The 21,031-nt window shown below is 42.9% G+C and overlaps 1 protein-coding gene across 1 annotated transcript in view; it reads right to left on the bottom strand.

Moving 5' to 3' along the window:
* ptprdb (protein tyrosine phosphatase receptor type Db) overlaps positions 1-11,069 on the bottom strand; it is a 171,875-nt gene extending 160,806 nt beyond the window's left edge. The window contains 2 exon segments of the mRNA XM_079336999.1: positions 10,584-10,690; positions 10,888-11,069. The gene's annotated coding sequence lies outside the window, so the exon portion shown is untranslated.
* Between the last annotated feature and the right edge of the window lie 9,962 nt (positions 11,070-21,031).

Here is a 21,031-nt window from a genome sequence, read left to right on the forward strand (position 1 = left end):
CCTCCAGACCGCCACTTTAAAGAGCGAGAGAGAGAGGGAGAGAGAGAGAGAGAGAGAGAGAGAGAGAAGATTGAAGCAAAAGGAGAGAAATAAGAGGCAGATAATGAGGCTGCTGGCGTGTGTGTTATTGTGTGTGTGTGTGTGTGTGTGTGTGTGTGTGTACGTGTGTGTGTCGACTCTATCTGAGTTTTTATATGAAGCCTAAATGTGGATGAAAAAAAGCCAAGGCTTTAGGTTTTTAATCAGCCCCATCTGAGCGCTGTACGGGGACTCTGAGAAGCTTTCATGTGGAGTTTGTCTTTCTCTATCACACACACACACACACACACGTGCATTGGCAGAAACACACACACACACACACACACACACATATACAAAGCATCCCCTCATGCCTTCTGTTCTAAATTTACACCTAACATGAGAACAGGAGGATGGGGGAGGAGGCAAGGAGGAGCGAGGCAAGGTAAGGGAGTGAAGACGGAGAGTGCAGGACAGAAGTATGGAGGCAGTGGGTGGAAAGAACAGCAGAGAGAGAGAGAGAGAGAGAGAGAGAGAGAGAGAGAGGTAGAGGGGAAAGGAAGTGTAGTTAGGAGTGAGGAGGAAGCAACTAGAAGACGAACAGAGGAGGGAAGAGGAGCCAAATTTGATTTTGCAATAGAGAGAGAGAGAGAGAGCGATAGAGAGAAGTTTGGGGGGGTTTAGATAGACAGCCGTAGAAGGAGGGAGAGAGAGGGACAGCGGTATATTAGTCAAGGTGTCCAGTCTGTGTATTGCCTGCTGTGCAATACCACCCCTCTGATTTACTCTGCCGAGTGACTGATGAGGAGGAGGACGAGAAGGAGGGATGCAGAGATGAAGGGATGAGAGAGGAGGGAGGTCTCGCAACGAGCGTTTAGGCCAAATTAACGGCACCTCATAAATTAGACTAACAGCCAAAGCGGAGGGGGCCGGAGGGGAGGGGCTGTGGATGTGCGCTTGGGCGTGTGTGCGCGCGCGTGTGTGTGTGTGTACACAAGTAAGTATGTGTTGCCCATGTACGTGAGTGATGACATGTCAAGAGGGAACAATTTGAAGCAATGCAAACAAATTACTCTCTGATAAAGTAGCGATATCCAGCCGCTCACTCATACAAACACAATCTTGCCTTGATTACTGCACGTACCGAAGCGTTCTCTGCAGCATGATGCGCTCATAAACTGAAACAGCAGGCAGCGTGTCAGCGGTGAGCGAGGCTGAATGTGAGTTGCCCACCTTTTTTCGCTCATAAAAGTGTCGCAGAAAAACTCCATCCTCAGATGAGGAACATTTTGGGGTTTTTTTTTTTTGGAAGTGAACATTTTGGGGTTTTTTTTTTTTGGAAGTGAACATTTTGCATCCGGTGCGTTTGGACAGACGCAGAGGTCGTCGCGTGTGGTGAAAATGACGTGAAGAGGAAACGTGGAGATGTTCGCCGACAACGCTCTGCAGGGGGGGGGAAGAAAGCTGCGTGATTGAATTTCTGATCACTGAATGCTAACTGTTCTCTGCAGATGCAAATGGTTTCATCTGAAAAACATTCACACTCACAAATGATGTCATCGATTCTTCCTTCAAATCCGCTCCGTGCAGATAAAGCATGAGTAATTTTTTTTTTATTTTTTTTAATTTCTTTATGCAAACAAGATCAAGTGGTTTACGTTGGAGAGAAAGGCACTGTTCCTGGCTAAATGTTAAAAATGTAAATCCAGACATGAAGCTGACTCATGATGGAATTCGTTGCATTAAACCTTTTCATATTTAATTAACAAGGAAGTCTCTTTTTTTGCCTTAAACAGGTGGCCTAGTAGCCTAAATATAAAAACTGAAAATCCTCCTCCTCCATTCATCCATTTGACAAAGCAGTTTCAAAAATTTTTGCATATGTTTTACTGGAGAAATGGGTTAAAATACGCAGGATGTGAATTCCACCACCAGGGGGCGCTCAATCGAGGTTGGCTGAGAATCGTGGGAGAGATTCTTTTGGCGATTCCCCCCCCCCCCCCCTCGATGAAAACGAACTCCGAGGTTGAAAAACAGGGGAGACCGACCCGAGGAAGCGCTGACGTATCCGAGTAGCGCTGACGTGACAGGACGGCAGCTTTCAGTCGCAGCTCACGCACGCTTCCTCATGTAGCAGTCTTGGATGTGATGAAGTGGTGTTTCCATGGCAACCACAAACATATCATTGTTGCCATGTCCTGTTACAACTTTAAACTGATGGATTTCTTTGGCTTTGATAACTGCTGGAAACACCAGAGGTAATGTAAGAACTTAACAAGAACAAAAACAAGTTTCATAAATACTGAATTCCTATTTGATATGGTGGATAGGAAAACAGCCCATACATGAAGTACACAATGCCTCCCACTATACTACAGCTTCATAAAAAAGAGAACAACGGTGTTTCAAAGCTTCATATCTTTGTTTATGTCTCCTATGACTCAGAGCGCAGGGAATACATTACGTTAACTATGTGTTTGTGCAGTTTTGACGGTACCAAGACAACCTGTTTGACATTAACTTAAAAATGTATTTCTGACCCATTACTGTGAAAAAACATCAAAAAAGGAGTTCCTTATAATAAATTTTAAAAGCAGTACAATGGTGTTTAGACTCTGTGTTCTGATGACCCTGGTCTAGAGGTGCGTGTGCACACTAGGGGTGTGCAGAGGCTGTGGTCCTCTGAGTGGCCGGCGTTGGGTTTGAATCTGGCATGTTGCATGTCATCGCCCCCCCTCTGTTCGTGATTATCTACTGTCTTATCTCTGCAATAAAGGTATGAAAAGTCACACACAAAATCTATGCAGTGGAAGTCATTAACAGCTCTAAAAAGTGATGATCAAAAAGTATTTCGTTCAGGCACGCGAGTAAAAGAGGGACACTTGGAATAGGCCGATCCTTGCATGGTGAAAAAATGACTCGTCTAGGGTTTATAAACTGCTAAAGTAATGCAACTTAGTACTTCCATCTTCCCTCTTCATGTATGTTTTCTGTTACAGCTCAGGATACACACGGCATAAATCCAGTGTGTTCGCCTTATTTATGGTGCTCCCCTTTCATTCGAAAGAAATGTTAACTCTGTCAGAGGCAGCAGGTCGCTGTGTGATTACAGCAGTGCTTGACTGAGTGAGACACTAACACAAACACACAAACACACACACACACACACAAACACACAGTAAGCCACCCACACACCAATCTTGGCTTGGTGGAGTTGATGCTCAGAGTGATTAAAGTGGCGTGCGTCTGAGTGTGTCACCTGGGTGCAGCTGTATCTTAAATCAGGACAGTGGGGCTCAGATTGGGTATTGACTGGCCCGCAGAAGTCTCCATCCATCACGCTGAGAAACGATGGCACAGAGGCCGCCCCGATCCGCGAATACACCAGCGATGTCGCTCTCTGGCTGGGCTGAAGGTGACGTAGCGTTAGGGTTATGGCACGGGCTGTTATTTATCCTGCACGGCGAGCAGGCAGAGAGCCACGTTTTAGCACGGCAGATGTGCAGCGACAGGCGCGCCGGCGTCTTCACTCAAGTCGTGGATAAACACACGTTCAGAAGCGAAGCACAGAGGCAGGTGCTTCTGTGACAAACACAGGCTGACAGACACATATGCTCAGACGTGCAGCACTTATCATAAGAGATAAGACTTCCTTTTCTGTCTCTGTCTTGTTGTCACTCACTCTCAGTTACACACACACACACACACACACACACACACACACACACAGAGGTGCAGCTCTGTTTTTGAAGGGCCCGAGCAGCATCTTTTGACTGTGTGCCTAATGATAATAAATGAGCCATCATGGGTGGGTTGGAAGGCACTAAGTCATCCCCTTCATCGACAGGAGGAATACTGGGAGCCCCAAGGTCACCCCACTGTCAGCATCACTCTCCCTAACGACTCCTCCAGCTCTCTCAAATGCATGTGCACACACATATACACACATATACACACATATACACACACACACACACACACACACACACACACACATACGAATGGACAAAGTCGCAAACTGGCACTGTTGGGTCAAACCACACCTCAAAGACAACCAGTAAAAAAAACTCGCTCTAAGTTCCTGCTAAAGATATCTTTTGTTGAAAGAAGTAAATGTGAGAACATTTTTAAAATAAAAGTAACACCACTTGCGATGGGAATTTTTTTTCCCCCCAAAGGACTCCACATCGAAGCCGGATGATCCCTCTAATTCAGCGGTTACTGACGTCTTCAGCACGAGACCCTTTTAAGATAAGTCTGCTTTCAACCCTTGTTTCACATAAAGGAAGTTCAGCCGAGGAAAAGATTCCTTTCTTTAGAGTTTTTTTTTGTTGCTTGAAAAGTTAAAAGACTATTTCTTATAAAGAATAAGGAAAGGTCTGAATAAATAAGCTGCTGCTGTGTAGTAGATTCTTTTTAACCTTTCTGACATCCGCATTTTTTGTCTTTCGACTACACTTGCTTGATTTTAATTTGCAGTTTACTCTTTGAATGATGTCATAGAAATGAGGCCAACAGGGCGAACGTTCGTATTTTATTGCTCTTTGTGTTGTCACTTCATGGACTACCTCTAAATGTTTCACTTTGTTCAAAGCTAAAAGCTTTGTGAGTCAATGCCGCTGACTGTAAATATTCATGGATGAAGCTTGAGTGACGTCAGCCGTCTGTTCCTGCAGGGCGCTCTGCAGGCTCATCAGCAGCAGCCGCCATGATGGAAATGCTGACTCAGGCTAACTTTCAGTCAAGCTAACGACAGGCTGAGAGTTGCAGCTGAGGCGGGCTTTAAGCCTCTCGACGAATCGATACACGGCGCCCACCTGTCAATCACATCAGCTGTTTAAGAGATACGGTGCTATATAACTAAACTTTGACTCGTCTTGACTGGATCCAAAATCATTCTGATGACAAGTAGCCCGTAGCCTCGGGGTTAGTGTGTACTGACGCCATAGTGCTACAAGCACGCGGACCAGGTTTTATTTAAAATTCTGGTCTCATGAAAACCCCTAGTGCTGAGTTCAAATAACTTCTGGAGTGTTTGGAAATATATATAGTGTGTAAGTACACTTTACATGTTTTTAAAGATTTATTTTGGGGGGCTTTTATTCAAAACACCCGATGTAGAGCAATGTCGTGTTTTTGATGACCAAAAATTGAAGGTGAACTCCGTAAATGCATTTATTACAAAAATGTTGCACGCTCGCTGTTTCTCAAAAATATGACAAAAGTTGTTCTAAAGCTTTTTTTTACTTTTCAAAATGACAGATTGTATCTTTTTAAAACATGTTGTGAGGAACACGATCAATGTTTTGAACATTTCGACATCTTGCTGAGTGCAACTTTTAAAAATGTTTTTTTTCTAAAATGATCCTGCTGAGCAGAGCGTGGAGGCCTTTCAGTCATGACATTTTTTTTAAATCTACATAACCTTAAAATCTGTACATCCTAAAAGTTGTGAATGTGTGTTTGGTTTGGGATTATTTTGAAGTTGATCGTGCAGAGTGGAGCTCCTCTCTCGCTCACAAAGTAAAGCAGTGCGATGACATCATTGATAAAAATCATGTGATTCAATCAGAGACCGGGGTATCAGCTTTTATCTGATCAAAAGAATAAGCAGTTTTAATTTCACATCGCTGACCAACACTCGTGCCCTCGCTCTGAGAGGTGCACAGGATATCACCCGCCAACCTTTCCCCCCAGATAAACATCTCCTGATCAGATCAACCAAAGGGGACAAACATTGCATAACTGAAACCGGTCTTTATAAACCCCCCGCTGACCCCACTGATTTCCGGCACACTACCTAATGAGCTGCCACGCACGTCGTCCCTCAGAGGTACAGATTAGAATTCAAACCCCAAGAGAATCGGAGGCTCATAAATTCCTCCAGCAAAGACCTACAAAGTGAAGCGGTCCAAACCGAGTGAATGTAATTAATGCTGTACTAAAAATGTAAGTTTGTGGGAAAGAGAGAGAGAGAGAGAGAGAGAGAGAGAGAGAGAGAGAGAGAGAGAGAGTCATCAGAAGACGCGTCGGAGGGAAACAAGCAGGAAGGAAGGTAGCGCTTTCAACTATGGGAATTCTTTTTGCACACATATAGATTACACGTGCACACATGCATGCATGGGAACACACACACACACACACACACACACACACACACACACACACACAGGTTGCAAGTTTAGACTGGAGCTGTAGAAAGCTAATTTGCACCACATTGAAATGCATCTCAATTAAAGAGAAACACATCGAGGTGTCAGGGGAGGAGAGAAGAGAGAGATGTGAGAGAACGGGAGGGAGGAACGGGGTGTGAAACAGATAGTGTGTGAGAGTATGAGAGTAATAGAAAGAGGAGGGGTGAGCTCAACTGTATTTGGCAGTGGAAGAAGGGAGCGAACGAGAGAGAGAGAGAGAGAGAGTGTGTTTTTATCTCCTTCTCTTGGAAAAACATCTCATTTTGGGATGAATCAGATTTAGAAAGGGTGTTAGGAGGTTGAGGCGCAGCTAAAAATCCTAACTAACTTCAACCTCGTTATCACAAACTCTTTGGTTGTGTGCCAGCGCACCAGGGCTGTCCCTGCTACAACTGTGTGTGTGTGTGTGTGTGTGTGCTTGCACTCAGATATTTTTAACGTCCAAGGCCGGGTGCTGTATGACAGAACGGGCGAGTGTACGGCTGAGACACAATAAGGTTTTTTACCTCAGCGTGTAGGCAAGTGTGACCGCCGGCTTGCATCAATGTGTTTCTGGGTATTTTGAAGAAAGCGTCGAGTGCTTTGTTTGTCAAGTTAAAAATGAGATAATGTGCGTAAGTACATCGGTGTGCGTATGTGCTTGTTATGTGTGATTTTGCAACTGTGTGTCCGAGAGAACAAACAACAACCGGAAAAGAAAGAAGAAGAAGAAGAAAAGAAAAAAAAACACGCGCACACACGCACGCAATCTGTCACTAGAAAAAAAAAAAAAAAAACAGCATTGGCTTTGTACGCCGCTACCATTTTGCACGGACTGTCATGTTCTTAAGACTGCGCTGAAGCTGCCAGCCCACCATCTTCACACCAAACACAAGAAGATCCATTCTTTCATGCTGTCAAACGACACTCAACTTGTCTGCCTCTTGTAAAAAAAAAAAAACCCAAAAAAAACCTTTAACCCAGAGTTTGCCTCCACTCACACAGCTCAAACAGTGAAGAGCATTCTGGGAAATCAAGTCTTTTTTGATCTTATTTTGGTGTCAGAATTAGAGCACTACTCCTGACTGCAGCGCTGTAACACCACACTGAGTATGATGTAATGCACCGACCTGCCTCCTTCGTTAGCAGCCTCACTGATAATCAGATCATCGGCGTTAAGAGGAGCTGGAGCACGCTCGTCATCGTTGTCCTGATGGCGATCTGTGACACCGTGTCAGACCGCCATCAGCTCATTTTCACCTGACAGGGGCAAGCCAGGGTAAACTCCTGCTTTGTGGCCTGATTCGATTTGCTGCGTTTACAATAAGAGTGAACATCCCCTCTGTAGTGTTTAGCATGAATCAGAGACGTGCAGATAAGAGCAGATAAGAAAAGGGAGGGAAATTGAGGAGCGATGACGTATCAGGCACTCTGTCACAGAAATACATCTCCTTTGATTTTTTTATAACTGAGCCAAGAAATTAATAAAACAGCTTTTGATTATTTAATATCCACAGCCAGGCCAACAGTAGTGTATCTTGTTTTTTTTTTGTCCTATAAAAAAGCAATCAGCTGAGATAAAAGTCGACGCACTCTAAATTGCTGCCCAGCTGTTTTGTGGTTTGTTAGCAGGGGCTTGTCCAGACTATTTCCTCTGCGGTGGTCTAAATGGAGCAGCAGCTCAGTCTCCACTGATCTGTTCGTTTTAACTCTTCCTGTGAGTTTTTTTTTAAATAGAAAACATAGCAAAACAATGCAACAGAGGGCAGACATTAAACTGCAGTACTTAGCTCTATACGGCCTCACAAAGAAGATTGATCTGCAAAGGTCAAAAGTAGAAATACGGACAGTAGATGTGATGGGATACATTAAAAATGCCAGGAGAGGTACAACAAGCCCGTTGGAACGACGGTCGTCACAAATGTGGACGCATTGATTCTTCGTTTTTTCCCCACCGTGCTCTTTCAAATGATCCAGTATTTCAAAACGACACAATCTACTGAAATGTTGCCAACGTATCTGAGCGTTTTTTGAAATTGTGCAGGGCTTTGTCTGTCGTCATCTGTCACAATGAAACCACGGTCAATGAATACTTGTACTGTCAAACTAACCCGAGGATTTCAACTCCGGCAATATTTCATCAAGTTGAAGGACCAACGATTGGTCAAGGTAACTTTTCAAAATGAGTCGATGTCAAGTATTGCTTCCAATAGCTACAGTTCAGGCCTCAGCTCACAAAGCAGCCCAGAGATGTCGGTGAAAATATTTCAAAATTCAGTCAATTATTCCGCACCAATATTGAGTCTCAGACTTTTAGATACTGTGGTATCAAAGCAGGTATTGTTACTGTTTGACTTTTTGCAAGAATTGTAGCCAGAAACAGACATCTGGTCAAATGGAAACCAGACGAGCGCCTGGAAACACTCAGGCAGGTTACCTGAATCATAAGCTAACTAATTGTTGAGGTGTGACAAAGTACAGATAGAGCAAATATATCGTCGCCCACCATCATGTGATCTTGTGCCAAAAATCAATATTTCATCTGTAAAAAAAAAAAGAAATTAAAAACAAGCATCCAATCAGATTTCTCTGGCAGTTTGTCCACTTCATGACTCGTCACAGCGGCGCTCAGGAAGTTCATCATTCATTTTGGAAGCTGCCCAATAAAAAAGTAAAAAGAATACAACAATAAAAAAAAGTCTGATAAAGACGTTCAGAGATGAAACTGACACTCCAGCTGTTATATTCTTCATACTTTACCAGATTTTGTTTTGTCTCACTTGGACTATATGAATGATGGCAGAACAGTGATATGTTCTGGTCATACGACTCACCCTGCTGTTCTCGCTCTTATTTACCTGTTCTTTGGTCAGTGGTTTAGTTTGGTCATTCCTCTTAGTCTCCTCTTGTTTCTTGTGTAGCTAAGCTAAAAATAAGCTGTGGGCCTCTTTTATATAAATCCTACGTTGGTGACAAGCATGTCAAATCCAGAAGAACCAACTGTGTATCACTGAAGGCTCTGACAGCTAAATATATAAATATATATGCTAAAGAAAAACTGCTTACATGGGTTTTTCTCTTCCTCCAGTACTTTGAGTTAGCATAATCTCTCTCCCTCTGTCCCTCTCTCTGTCCCTCTTTTCTTTTTGCTCACTTATTCTTTCCTTACGTACACATGACTGAGCAAAGCTGGGACACACACTTTCACTGAGGTACACACACACACACACACACACATGCACTCCTGGCTTCACAGTGACAGCCCCACACTGAACATGGACAATAAAACACATCAGCAAACTACTCCAACAACCTCCACGGGCACTTTGTCATGTCCTCTGTGTCTTTACGGCTCCTCAATCTGCCCTTATGACACCTCTTATGAGCCTTTAAGCGGCCCTCGCTCGTGCCCGGGCTGACGGATCGAGTTGTCATTACATTAAGTAGGGGCTCTCTATTAGTGCAAATGGTGGCACATAACCAGATAATCGGCTGTGGCCAGCAAGTTTGGCTATGTGGGAGGTGAGATGCTAGCGGATGGTGTGTGGGAGAGTAATGTTTTATGTTGGAGGAAGTGTGAGATCTCCATTATAGACAGGCTTAATTGATAAACAGGACAATAAAAGAAGCAAATGGCCCCATAGATTTCTGCCTAGAGCACAGCCAGCAGCACTGTAGGGTGTCACTCTCTATATATAACGGGGAGTAATAGCTCAGACAATGAAAGCATATTAAATAGAGGCTTTACAACAATATCAGACAATGTCATCATTGTAGGAAATAAAAGACCAATAAAATCCCTCTCATAAAAGGGAAAGAAAGCAACGCTTCCCTGAGGGATCCCTTAAAATGTTTCTTTCTTCTCACTCTCACCTAATCTCCCTCTCTCCCCCCCTCAACACACCACCACCACCACCACCCCTCTTCCCCTTCCTCACCCCGGCCGGCTGTGTTTTACGCTCTTCCTCACCTCTGCGTGAGAGGAATGCTGACTGGTAATAGTCACAAATGGACACGCTTAATTCCCATGCATAATGAGCGACAACTTCGCTGCCACGGGGTGAACACACACACACACACACACACACGTACACACACACGCACACGCGCGCACACACACACAAAGAAATTTGAAAAGAGGAGAAGCGAACGAGCCAGGAGCGCCGTGCACGCGCTGCTTTTTTTTTTTTTTTTTTTTTTGTATCTTCAAGCGCGAGACAACAATCGTGAAATTCTGCTTACAGTGTTTTAAGAAGACAGAAGTACCCGGGTTATAGACACAAAGCCGTCTGAAAACAGCACAATGAGCACTTTAAAATGTGATGGGGGCTTTTTGTTGAAAGACCACACCGGTGATAATGGAAGCAACTATTTCGCCAAAAGTGTGCTCACCAGAATATCCGGATGAGAGCTCGTTGTATGGAGAATCCCGAGGAGTTTCCTCTTGTCTTTCTTCACCCCAAGTTGAAGCCAAACGCGCTCCCACAGTCCCGACACAACTGCAAAGAGGAAAGGAGGACAAAACGGGGATAAGGAGAAGAGCACATTGATGGAGAAGACACGGGAGCCGAGAGAAGACGCTTTCATCCCGGGCGGCAATCGAGGTCAACCTTCACCCCCCTCCCCTCCTCTCTCTCTCCCCAAACCCACCCACCCACCTACCCCAAAAAGTACATCAATAATCACACACGATTACCCCGCTAATCCGGGTCCGTACCTCTCAAACGAGACGGGATGACCACCGGAGAGGGAAAGAGACGGGAAAAGGGAAAAAGGACCGGGCAAGGCAGCAGGCTGTCAGATTTGACTTCAAACTGATGCTGACGATGCGCACCGAGATAAGCTCCGGAGGAGAGAGAGAGAGAGAGGGAGAGAGAGGGAGAGAGAGAGAGAGAGGGGGAGAGAGAGAGAGAGATCAGAGGTGCAGCAGACACATTCAGAGAATTGAATTAAACAAACCACCTCATAAAAGTTTTCCAAGTAGGTCAAAGACACGAAACACAAACCACATTTGAACACTGAACACAGCTCACGAACTCATCATAAAGTCTTATTTTACACAGGCACTTAAATGCATCATTTAAGTGCAATTACCGATGGTCAATTTAGGGTTAAATGTGACACTGAAAGATAGTCGAGCTATTTTAAAACCTTGCTGTCTTGCACAAGAATGGTGAGCATCTTGTTTACATAATTAACGAAATCATTAGAATTTAAAAAAAGGGACCGAAGGAGAGGAAGAGACTTCAAACTGCACCCTTCCTTCATTCTCTGCAAAGTATTCCTCAAAGATGCTTTCAAGAGCTGACCTGGGATTTTTTTTGGCTCACATCCAGACTTACCTCAGGTGGTGGAGGAATCCCCAGAGACACCCAGCACTCGCAGTGTTTATCATTCACACATTAATTTGATGAAAATCCCCCAAATCCGAGTTCCTGCTCTATTTCTATAAATGTACTGCGGCAGATTTTGTTCTCATTTCACAGAGAAGAATGCAGGAATGCAAAGCTCCATTAGCGTAAAATGAATGTTTGAATGAATACCTTCAAACACACAGTGCAGTCGAAAAATCATGTGCTGAACCCCTGAGGGACTATTTCACACAACAAATGCTAAATATGCTACACACATTTTCTGCTGCTGGGTGTGTAGCTGACTGTGGCACTGACCAATCATTTTTTACGCTCTGGTTTTATGAAGTAAAAAGGTGAGTTTGGAGATTCAAAGTATCAGAAAGAAAATCGGTCAAAGTGTACGAGTTGACTAAGTTGGTCAAACGTGGTCATTCACAGCAGTGTGAGCATGACAACAAATCAGCTATTTATTTGAAAACACAACTTTGCTAATGAACACAGACTTCAACAACCTATCTACCTTATTAAATTGTAGTCAGACCTAAAAACTAACATGGCCTGATTGAACCGATTAAACTAATATATTCTGCTGCCTACACCTGAGGAGAAGTCATTTTAGCCATTACCCCAAATTCTACATTTTGATCAGAATTACAGTGAGCTTTACTGCCAAAGTATTCAAATGTGTACACCAAGCTCCCATCCCCCCAGTGTTGAAAAATAAAGCCAACACAACAGTGCAAAAAAAAACCTCTGCAGTTCCTCAAGTGTCCACTTGAGGCTGGTTCCAAAAACCCAGGCAGCCCCATTAAGACCCATGTTAAAACAGCAGAATAATGTTTACAGCCTTTTTGGTTTAAATATCTAATTTCAATATTTCTATACACTCTAAGAATTTGTATTGTTATTTTTTTGTTATATATATATTTGTATTTTCTTATATGATGATCTATTTGCACTGTTGGGGCGGTGATTGGCAGGAGACGTCACTGAGATTACGTCCATATCTTCTACAGTCTATAGTGTCGACTACACAGAAGGAATTTGACTGTAATTTAACAATTATTCGGTCACATTTACAGAACAATAATTTTATTTAAAGAGAAAACTGCTATATTAATTGATGGGCTCTGAGATTGGGTCTTTTAGAGCGGTCTACCTGGGCAAAAACACTTCAAGTACTAGAGACAAAAGAAAACAAAAAAGGAAAGTAACCATGATACTTTCTCACCTGTAAAACTTTGTAACCATTAAACTTAAAACTTTTTAGTTGGTCTCAAAAGACTGAGTTTAATAGTGATGCTTCTTTATGACCTACAAAAGCCAGTAGGAAGACTGATTACTTGTATGTCGTTCTTTCACATACCTTACACACCTGCCACATCGCAGCTGCTTGACAAAGAGATAAACAACACAATGCCAAAAAAAAAGTCACAAACATGTCCAGATGAGATTTATTATGAGTTGCATGTGGGACTATAAAAACAAAGGATGTCATTTCTTGTCAGAAAATACAACTTTTACACGTGGAGAACAAGATAAGCAAAGAAATAAAGGGGGTCCTTAGGGGGGCGCCAAAGTCACAACAACCCAAAGGTTCCGAACAGGAGCTTTAAAGTGTTAAAAAAAAAAAAAAATTCATGCAAATACAGCGTGTCAATAAAAATACAAGTTTGCTCACAAAACTCAAACATGACAACGCAGGAGTGTATAAACTGCACATCAGCCTGTCACCCTTCTCCTAAAATCACACAGGTGACACGTCTGCCTTTCTCCGAGGGGCTGACTGACAGCGTCAAGGTAAAACACCCAAAGGCGAACGTCAAAAACGTTCACCAAGGTAGCTCAAATAGACCTGAAATCTGTTCAAACACCACAGCATCATTACAGAGAATCATTCTAACTAGAGTTGAAAGCTAGAAATAAATTGTGTAGGTGTCACATTTCATTTGCAAACTGATTTGGAGTGTGTGTGTGTGTATGGCTCAGTGCCAACCAATGTAGTATTTTATTAGACCTGAAACATTTCTATTCCACCTTTCTTTTCTACTTTCATTTCACAAATCACGCAGGCAGGAGGTTTGGGTCCCATTTCCTGCACACCTTCTCTTTAATAACGCGCAGTCCTGACCGCTTGGTGACTGCTGCTGCTAACACAGAGAGATGGGGAAGGCTTCTGGACACTCCTGCAGTGGGACACGAGGATCAGGAGTAAAAAGAAAGAGACAAAAAAAAACAAAAAAAAAATGGAGCGAGTGGGGGGAAAAAAAGGGGGCAAAGTTCTCGGTGAGATCCACGTCTGTCTCATGTTTTCTTATCCACGGAGAGAGGAGAAAAGAGGAGGAGGAGGAGAATTATTCCAAGTGCTGAATCTTTTTCTTTTCACATCTCATTCCTGAGTCACCACTTCATCTGTCCACCTACCCCTCGCTCTCTTTTCCCTGTCTCTCCTCCATCCCTCCTTCTCTCTCTCTCTCTCTCTCTCTCTCTTTCTAGGAGCATCTCTTGTTTGTTCGTGCACCCGAATGTCTGCAACATCCTGCTCTCTATTTACAGAGCATGTGGGATGAAATGCGAGTGTGTATGTTTCTTTTGTGTGTGTGTGTGTGTGTGCGTCAGCTTTGTACTTGTGTAACTCTTTGTATCAGTACGTATGTGTATCTAGGTTCATTGGAGCGCTGTAATATGCTTGAATGTCGGATTATTGATCCATGCTTGTTGTGTATTGTACACAACTGGATTGATTTCTTCCTATTGAAATGTTAACCACAGGGAACTGTTTGCTCAAAGCGACTACATACTTACCTATATATACCTGAATCAATGAGTCAACCGGTCACTTAGATAATTGGTTAATCAATCAGATCATCTCCATTTCTCTTGGCAAAGGGCACATGCAGGAAGTCGTACAAAAGGTCAAGAAGTGCGTTTTGTAAAACCTTAACTTTGCGGATTTAAAGTTTCTCCCTTTTTTTTTTTTCTTCCTGTGAAATCCGTGCTGGATTCAGAGCGGTTTATTCAGAGCCACTCTGGGACTCAACACTTCAGTAGATTCAGGCCTAAACCTGGATTTTGAGGTGATAAATCGTATTACAATGCACCTGCTGTTATATCTGTATCTGTCTGTCCGATTTGTATTCCCTTTCACGAGTCAGCCAAAATAAGAAGAGGAATCTTTTGTCCATGTTTCCCATGAAGTGCTGGGACTATTCGTGCGAATAAAACAGCTGCAAACTCAGGAAGGAGGCGTGAGGAAAGTACGAGTTCTCACCTTCGGAACATCATCTTACATGTTGATTGATGCATATTCGGTACAATCAGAACCCCATGAAAGCATAATATCAGGTCACAGATTTGATCTAGGTGTCTATAATCTAGTCTGTAACAGTGAATAAGACCCTTTGGAGCGCTATTGAAGCTACACAGAAGCGAACTTCTCATCCCTCTCTCTTAATTATCCATCCCCCTGGGCTGTCTTCATTAAGGCAAGCCAGACATATTTGGCGTTATATTTTTAATGCTACAACAACCTAGGCTCAGCGAAAAAACCACCACAGATTATTCACAGCATGTGTCTTGGCTCGACTCCATGTACTGTGACACATTATTATATTTCACCCCCCCCAACCCCCCACACTTCTCCCCCCCTCTTCTACCTCCTTCACCCTCCTCTAGTCTCCATCTCCTCCCTTCCCTTCTTCAGATTCTTTTCTCGTCCTCTCTGGAGTGAGAAATGGGAAGAAAAAAAAAAAAGAAAGCACCTTCATACATGTTGTGTTTATTCGCTTACAAGGTCTGTGCGCGTGGGGCTGACGGTGCATTGTACGTGTGCCAGTTGTTTGTGTGTGTCTCACTGTGTGCAGCAGGAAATTCAAAAACTAGGCCATATCGACCACCCAGGGGTTTGCAAAGCTCAGGGGGTACAGAAGCAACATGCTTTAAATAAGGGGGAAAAAAGGAGTTTCAAACGCTGTGAAAGCGGGGAAAAGACAAGGCATATGCACATTCTCACGCGCAAACAAGCAGACAGGCGTGCTCACACAAACAGACAGCAACCCCCCCTCCCATGTGATAAAGGCCTGGCTCACATTGTGTTCAAAGAGGAACATCAAACACTTAATCACACACACATCTATATAAATCTTCTTGTGCGCGATAAACATCCATGTTTCATTTATACAGTCCTGCCTCAGCCCGCGCTGGTGGCCCAACGTTTTCCCATAGATTAGGGCTTCCCCTGCTGACAGCCGCAGAGCGATGAGCTGCAGACCTTGTCACTATCGATCCGCTCCAGAGTATAATGGATATGAATGGGTTCAGCTCTGATTGGTTTTGAATTTTATCTCACAGGCGGTGGTTTATCTCACCTTTTGACCACATCATCAGAGCGTGGACGGGCTAAAGCAAAAATGTTCCAGCTGTGTGTTAACTGGACACTTTAAAGTCATTTTCAGGTTTAAATAAAAACATTTTTTCCTGACTCTCATTTTTAAAACCAGAATATCTGAGAAGGCAAAAATCTGCTCGAACAAAACTATTCCACCAAAAATAGAAATTTCACAGTGATGGCGATTCTGGAGTGTTTTAGGGCCTTTGGCAAAAATCATTCAGGGTCCTGCTGACTCCTTTTCATCCCCCCCCCTTTCCTACTGTCATTGCAAAGTTGATTGGATTGGGATAAAAGTGTTTGTCTTTCAATTTGACTGGGATTATCAATAAAACCATTAACATTAGCCTACATCCTCTTCTGCCACTACAGGTCATCACCTCTCAGGGTGTCTCCATTTAGACATTGATTGTCTCATTTCACTGTTGACCTCTGGACCTTTGGCTCTGACACAGCAGAAAACAGAATCCTAAGGTCACCGTAAACAAAAAGGTCAAGTTACCCTGTAGAATATCAGAGGTTCAAGATAATATTTATGACACCTTCTGTTGACTCAGGATGGGCTGCAGAAGCTGCACACACTCAGAGTCAGTAATAAAGCTACTGTGAGGAGCTTTAGGGGGCTGAGATGAAGACTGAAATGAATAATGTTGCGACTATTTGATGTATAAAAGCCGACTGGACCAGCAGAGACAAGACTGATAACTTCTGTATAGTAAATGCCTGTAACCACTGCTGCCAGGTAGGTGTCAGACAAAGTGAGTCATAGCATACTGCTCAAACAGCCTTTGTTGACATTCTTCACAGCAAAGAGTCACAGTGAGTGATACGTTTGACTGTTAAATGAAGGGATTTTTTTTTTTAATCTTAAAACTCTACTGCCAACTGGACAGGACAATATCTGCTCTGTCCAAAGGGGGGCGCCAAAAACATTGCAAACCGAAAGCTGATCAAAGGAGCTTTAAGGTTTAAGAATTGGAATCAGAAATCATGAATTAATCCAAGGAGGAAACTCATGTGTCGTCGAGCTGTTTTGGTTTCATGGTCCTCGGACTGTGTGTGTGTCGCTGCTAATGAGGACACTTGAGTCGAACCATCACAGTTGCAATGTTAGTGGTTTCCTTATTTTCTGCTCTGTGACCATGTCATACTGTCTGCTGCCGAAGAGGTTTAAAACACAGCACATGTGACGGAGCTCAATGTGGGAAAAAAAAAAAACAACCTGTCGTGGATTGTGCGTTTCTTGCTTTGCTGTGGCTCTCCAAGAATATCCAGTACACAAACACCCCCACCTGCCAGTTTAGACAGCTGGAAATTTAAGTAAAGCAGCTTCTCATTTAAAAGGGAATGTCTTTGAACAGCAGTCACTGTAAACCCCTGCTGATTTATTAAGCACTTTGCACAGTGAAAATATTACTGATTCCAACAGTTTTGGTAAAAAAAAAAAAAAAATCATATCATCTCTGACTAAATCTTCTGTATATCGAACTATTCCTTCAGGTACAATACCTTCACAAAGCTCCCGACAAACTGTGTTTTTGAGCACGTCAAGTTCCCCTTGACAAATTGCATTCATACCGCACGGTTCAACTATAAAAATATCTATTTCCACTGGCCAGGTTCAGGAACAAATCCAAAGGTAGGGTGACACTTTGTGTGGTGAAAGGAATGAATGGAAGGTAAACATTGGCTCGACATAAATCGATCTAAATGAAGGTCTAACTTGGTTTCTGTGCTTTTGCATGAATGTTCTGCAAGTAATTATCAAGTCGTGTTAAAAATTGTTTCCTGTAGCGTCCACTCGAGGCAGGCTTCAAAAGCCAAAACATCCCAGAATTACAATTTTACAACAGTGAAAAACAAGTTGAAAAAAACTTTGTAAATGTAGCTAATTTCTGCAGAGAATTAGGGGCGGGGCTAAGATGACTGACAGCTGGACCAGTGTAGCTGTTTGCCAGGAACCTAGAGTCCGTCTCTTTGCTGGTTACTGGATTGACTGAAGGCGAGGTTGAAAGATAAAGCTAATGGGGAATTAAAAGAAAAATGCAGTTCCAAGAGTGTCCACTGAAGGCAGACTCCAAAAAACCCAGAAGTCTTATACACATCCCATATTAAAACCTCCCTTTTATATATGTTTTCAGCCTGGTCCAGAAAACAAATGTAGTCTGAATAGTTCATGTATTTATGAGAACACATGGTGTCTGGAGGGTTCTTTGGATAAAATCCATGTATGTTGAGGGATATGAGTTATTTGTAATAAGGGGCGTGGCTAAGGTGATTGATTGCCAGGCATATTGTAGCTGTTCTATGGTTGGTCTATTATTAGTTTGAGACAGAATTTCCATTATGGTGAAAAATTATTATTCGAATATGTTAAATTGCAAATGTTTAATTAAAAATCCAACATCACCTGTCTGCTTCATGGACAGGTTTATCCTCCTATAAGCCTCTCCTATAATCTCTCTGTGTTAGCTCCTATGCACAGTGTTAAAAACCTGAAGTCCAGAAGTGATTCAGTCAATATCAATGGTAGTGACAGGATACAGACATTTTAAAACTTTTAAAGTTAAGAGCTTCATCAGGTTAAGGGTAATGACTCAAGAAAAAAAAATGCATCTACATACTAATAATTTTCAACTATATTTTAATAACAAGAAAAAGCAACTTGAAATTTGAACTGAATGTGTTACCAGAAAAAGTAATACAAGCTGTTTTAACACACCTCAAGAATATTTCAGGAAGACCTGACCCTAAAATTGCTACATCTTATATATGTTCCCCACATGTAAACGTTTTCCTGTTGAAAGGGAGGTTGTGTGCGGTGTGTGTGTGTGTGTGTGTGTGTGTGTGTGTGTGTGTGTGTGTGTGTGTGTGTGTGTGTGTGTGTGGGAGAGGATCTCAGGAAGCAAGACACCATGCAAAAAGGATGCTGTGGAAATCCTAGATGTCATACAAAGTGACAGAGTAGAAAGCAATGTGTTGAGGTCCTCTCTCAGAGCAGTTGTGATCCAGTAAGGTTCGCATGTGTGTGTGTGTGTGTGTGTGTGTGTGTGTGTGTGGCGGGCGTGGGGTTTGAATGAGCTCTGAGAGGAGGGGCTTGGTTTAGATGCAGCCCTGACGAGATGTTACAAATCTGGCTAGCTTCCTAGATTTACAAACCCAGCCTTCAACAGCAGCAACAAACATACGGCGAAGAGCATACAGACAGAGTAGGAAGCTTGAAGTTTGATTACAACTGCCTGATCACTTGTGGGGAATTGTCTAAAATATTACCTGTACATCACTTTACCCCGACTTCACACAGAAATATAACGTCAGGAAATAGTTGCGTTGCTAACCAAAAAATTTGGTGATATTTTGAGTTTTGTGCATGTGTGAAATCGCCATGAATGAAAGCAATGCTACATATTTCACATTTCTGACATACTGACATTTTGGTGATTTTTTTTTTTTTTTAATTTGAAGCCTGGAGGTAATTGTCTTCTGCTTCTTGTTCTTTTTCTGCTATCCACCACAGGCCCTTGAACCATTAACTATAGCCAAACCTGACATGTTGTCAAAACAGAGTGTACGTTTGCAACACATCGAGATAGGTGTGCAGATGAGGCTCTCCAAGCCCTGCCAAATTAAAAAGAACGTAACATAAAACCTTCTGCTCCTGTATAAACAGCATGTGGCTCAGGAAGACTTTGCAGAGAAAGTGAATCATTCTTTCTCAGCAGAGGCAAACCAGTGTGGAAGAAAAATAGGAAGGGGTAGAAGAAAAGTAGAGGAGAGGGAAAGGATGAGCACTCTGGAGCCTGTCCCTGTGGCTCTAGATGTTATGCATTAATTCTCTAAAGGGGCCTTGGGGTCCCAGTTTCCCATGTTAATTGATATCCCCATTAAAGAGATAAGTTGGCTCGGGGAGAAAGAGAGGGCAAGGGAGCAGAGAAGTTATGGTGAGGTATAGACGGAACGAGAGCGAAAAGGGAGGAGGAAGATGACAGGATAATATGAGGAAGGGGAAACCGAGACAAGAGGGGGGGGGTCGTCTTCACATTTCAAGACGACCCGAAATATTTTAGGGTTGTTTTTTTATATATGGAGAAGGAGTGAAATTGTCTCTGTAAAATGTCCTACAGTGTGTGAGAATGTCGACTTTAGAGAAACATAGAGAGAGGAGACGAAAGTGAGAGAAGAGAGAGTGCTTATTGGCTGACGGAGCTGCTCTCACCTAGTTTGGGGATGAGTCACAGTTCGCAGAGCCGTTAATTACGCCGACTGCTGAATCAAAACTCGGGAGAAAGAGAGCAGCTGTCTGCGCATTTACATATCACACAGCCTACATGGAGGGGAAGGGGAGGGAGGCAGGAAAGATGGAGAGAGCAGAGAGAGTTACAGAACGACAGGAGGGAGAGAGTGAAGCGGGAATTGCAACGATGGGAAGACACCTGAAGGGGGACGGAAAAAAAAGATCCAAATAGAAACCGGCAAAGGAAAGGTATAGAATCAGGGCGAGGTGAAGAAGTGTGAGGTGCAAAGGCACGGTGACAGAACTGAAGTGATTAAAGAAAAATGCTGTGAAGTTTTCTGAAGTACCAGTCGTGGGATTCTGTCTATATTTTTCTGCTTTGAATCTCTTGGTTTTGCATGATTAAGTCCCAGAATACAGGGTTTTTTTTACACTTTTCAAGACCCTGAAAAGTGTCTTCCTGACCTTACAAATCAGGGAAAAAGAAGCTTCTAGCATGTAGCTTTAAGTAAGTCACGTAGACTCCTTCGATTTTTGTCATTAACAATTACTGAATGTGTTTTCTTTATCTCCTTTTTTTTCTCCACCGCATTCCTAAAAGTCTCAGCCTGAAGGCCAGCACGGGCCAGAATAAGCCTCGCTTTGATTTCAAAGTCACAAACAAGGCGAGCAATTAGCATACAGCTGCCAACAGGCTAGCCTGCAGCTGCACTTAAAGCCTTTACTTTCCTTCCAAAAATAAAGCAACAAAGCAAAACAAGAAGCACAACACCAAACTGCGAGGCTGCTTTAAATCAGTGAACCATTTGAATATCAAACATAATGTTTATACAGTATATATATATATATATATATATATATATAT

This window comes from Symphodus melops (genome assembly GCF_947650265.1).
Source record: "Symphodus melops genome assembly, chromosome: 2".
NCBI classification, from domain to species: domain Eukaryota; kingdom Metazoa; phylum Chordata; class Actinopteri; order Labriformes; family Labridae; genus Symphodus; species Symphodus melops.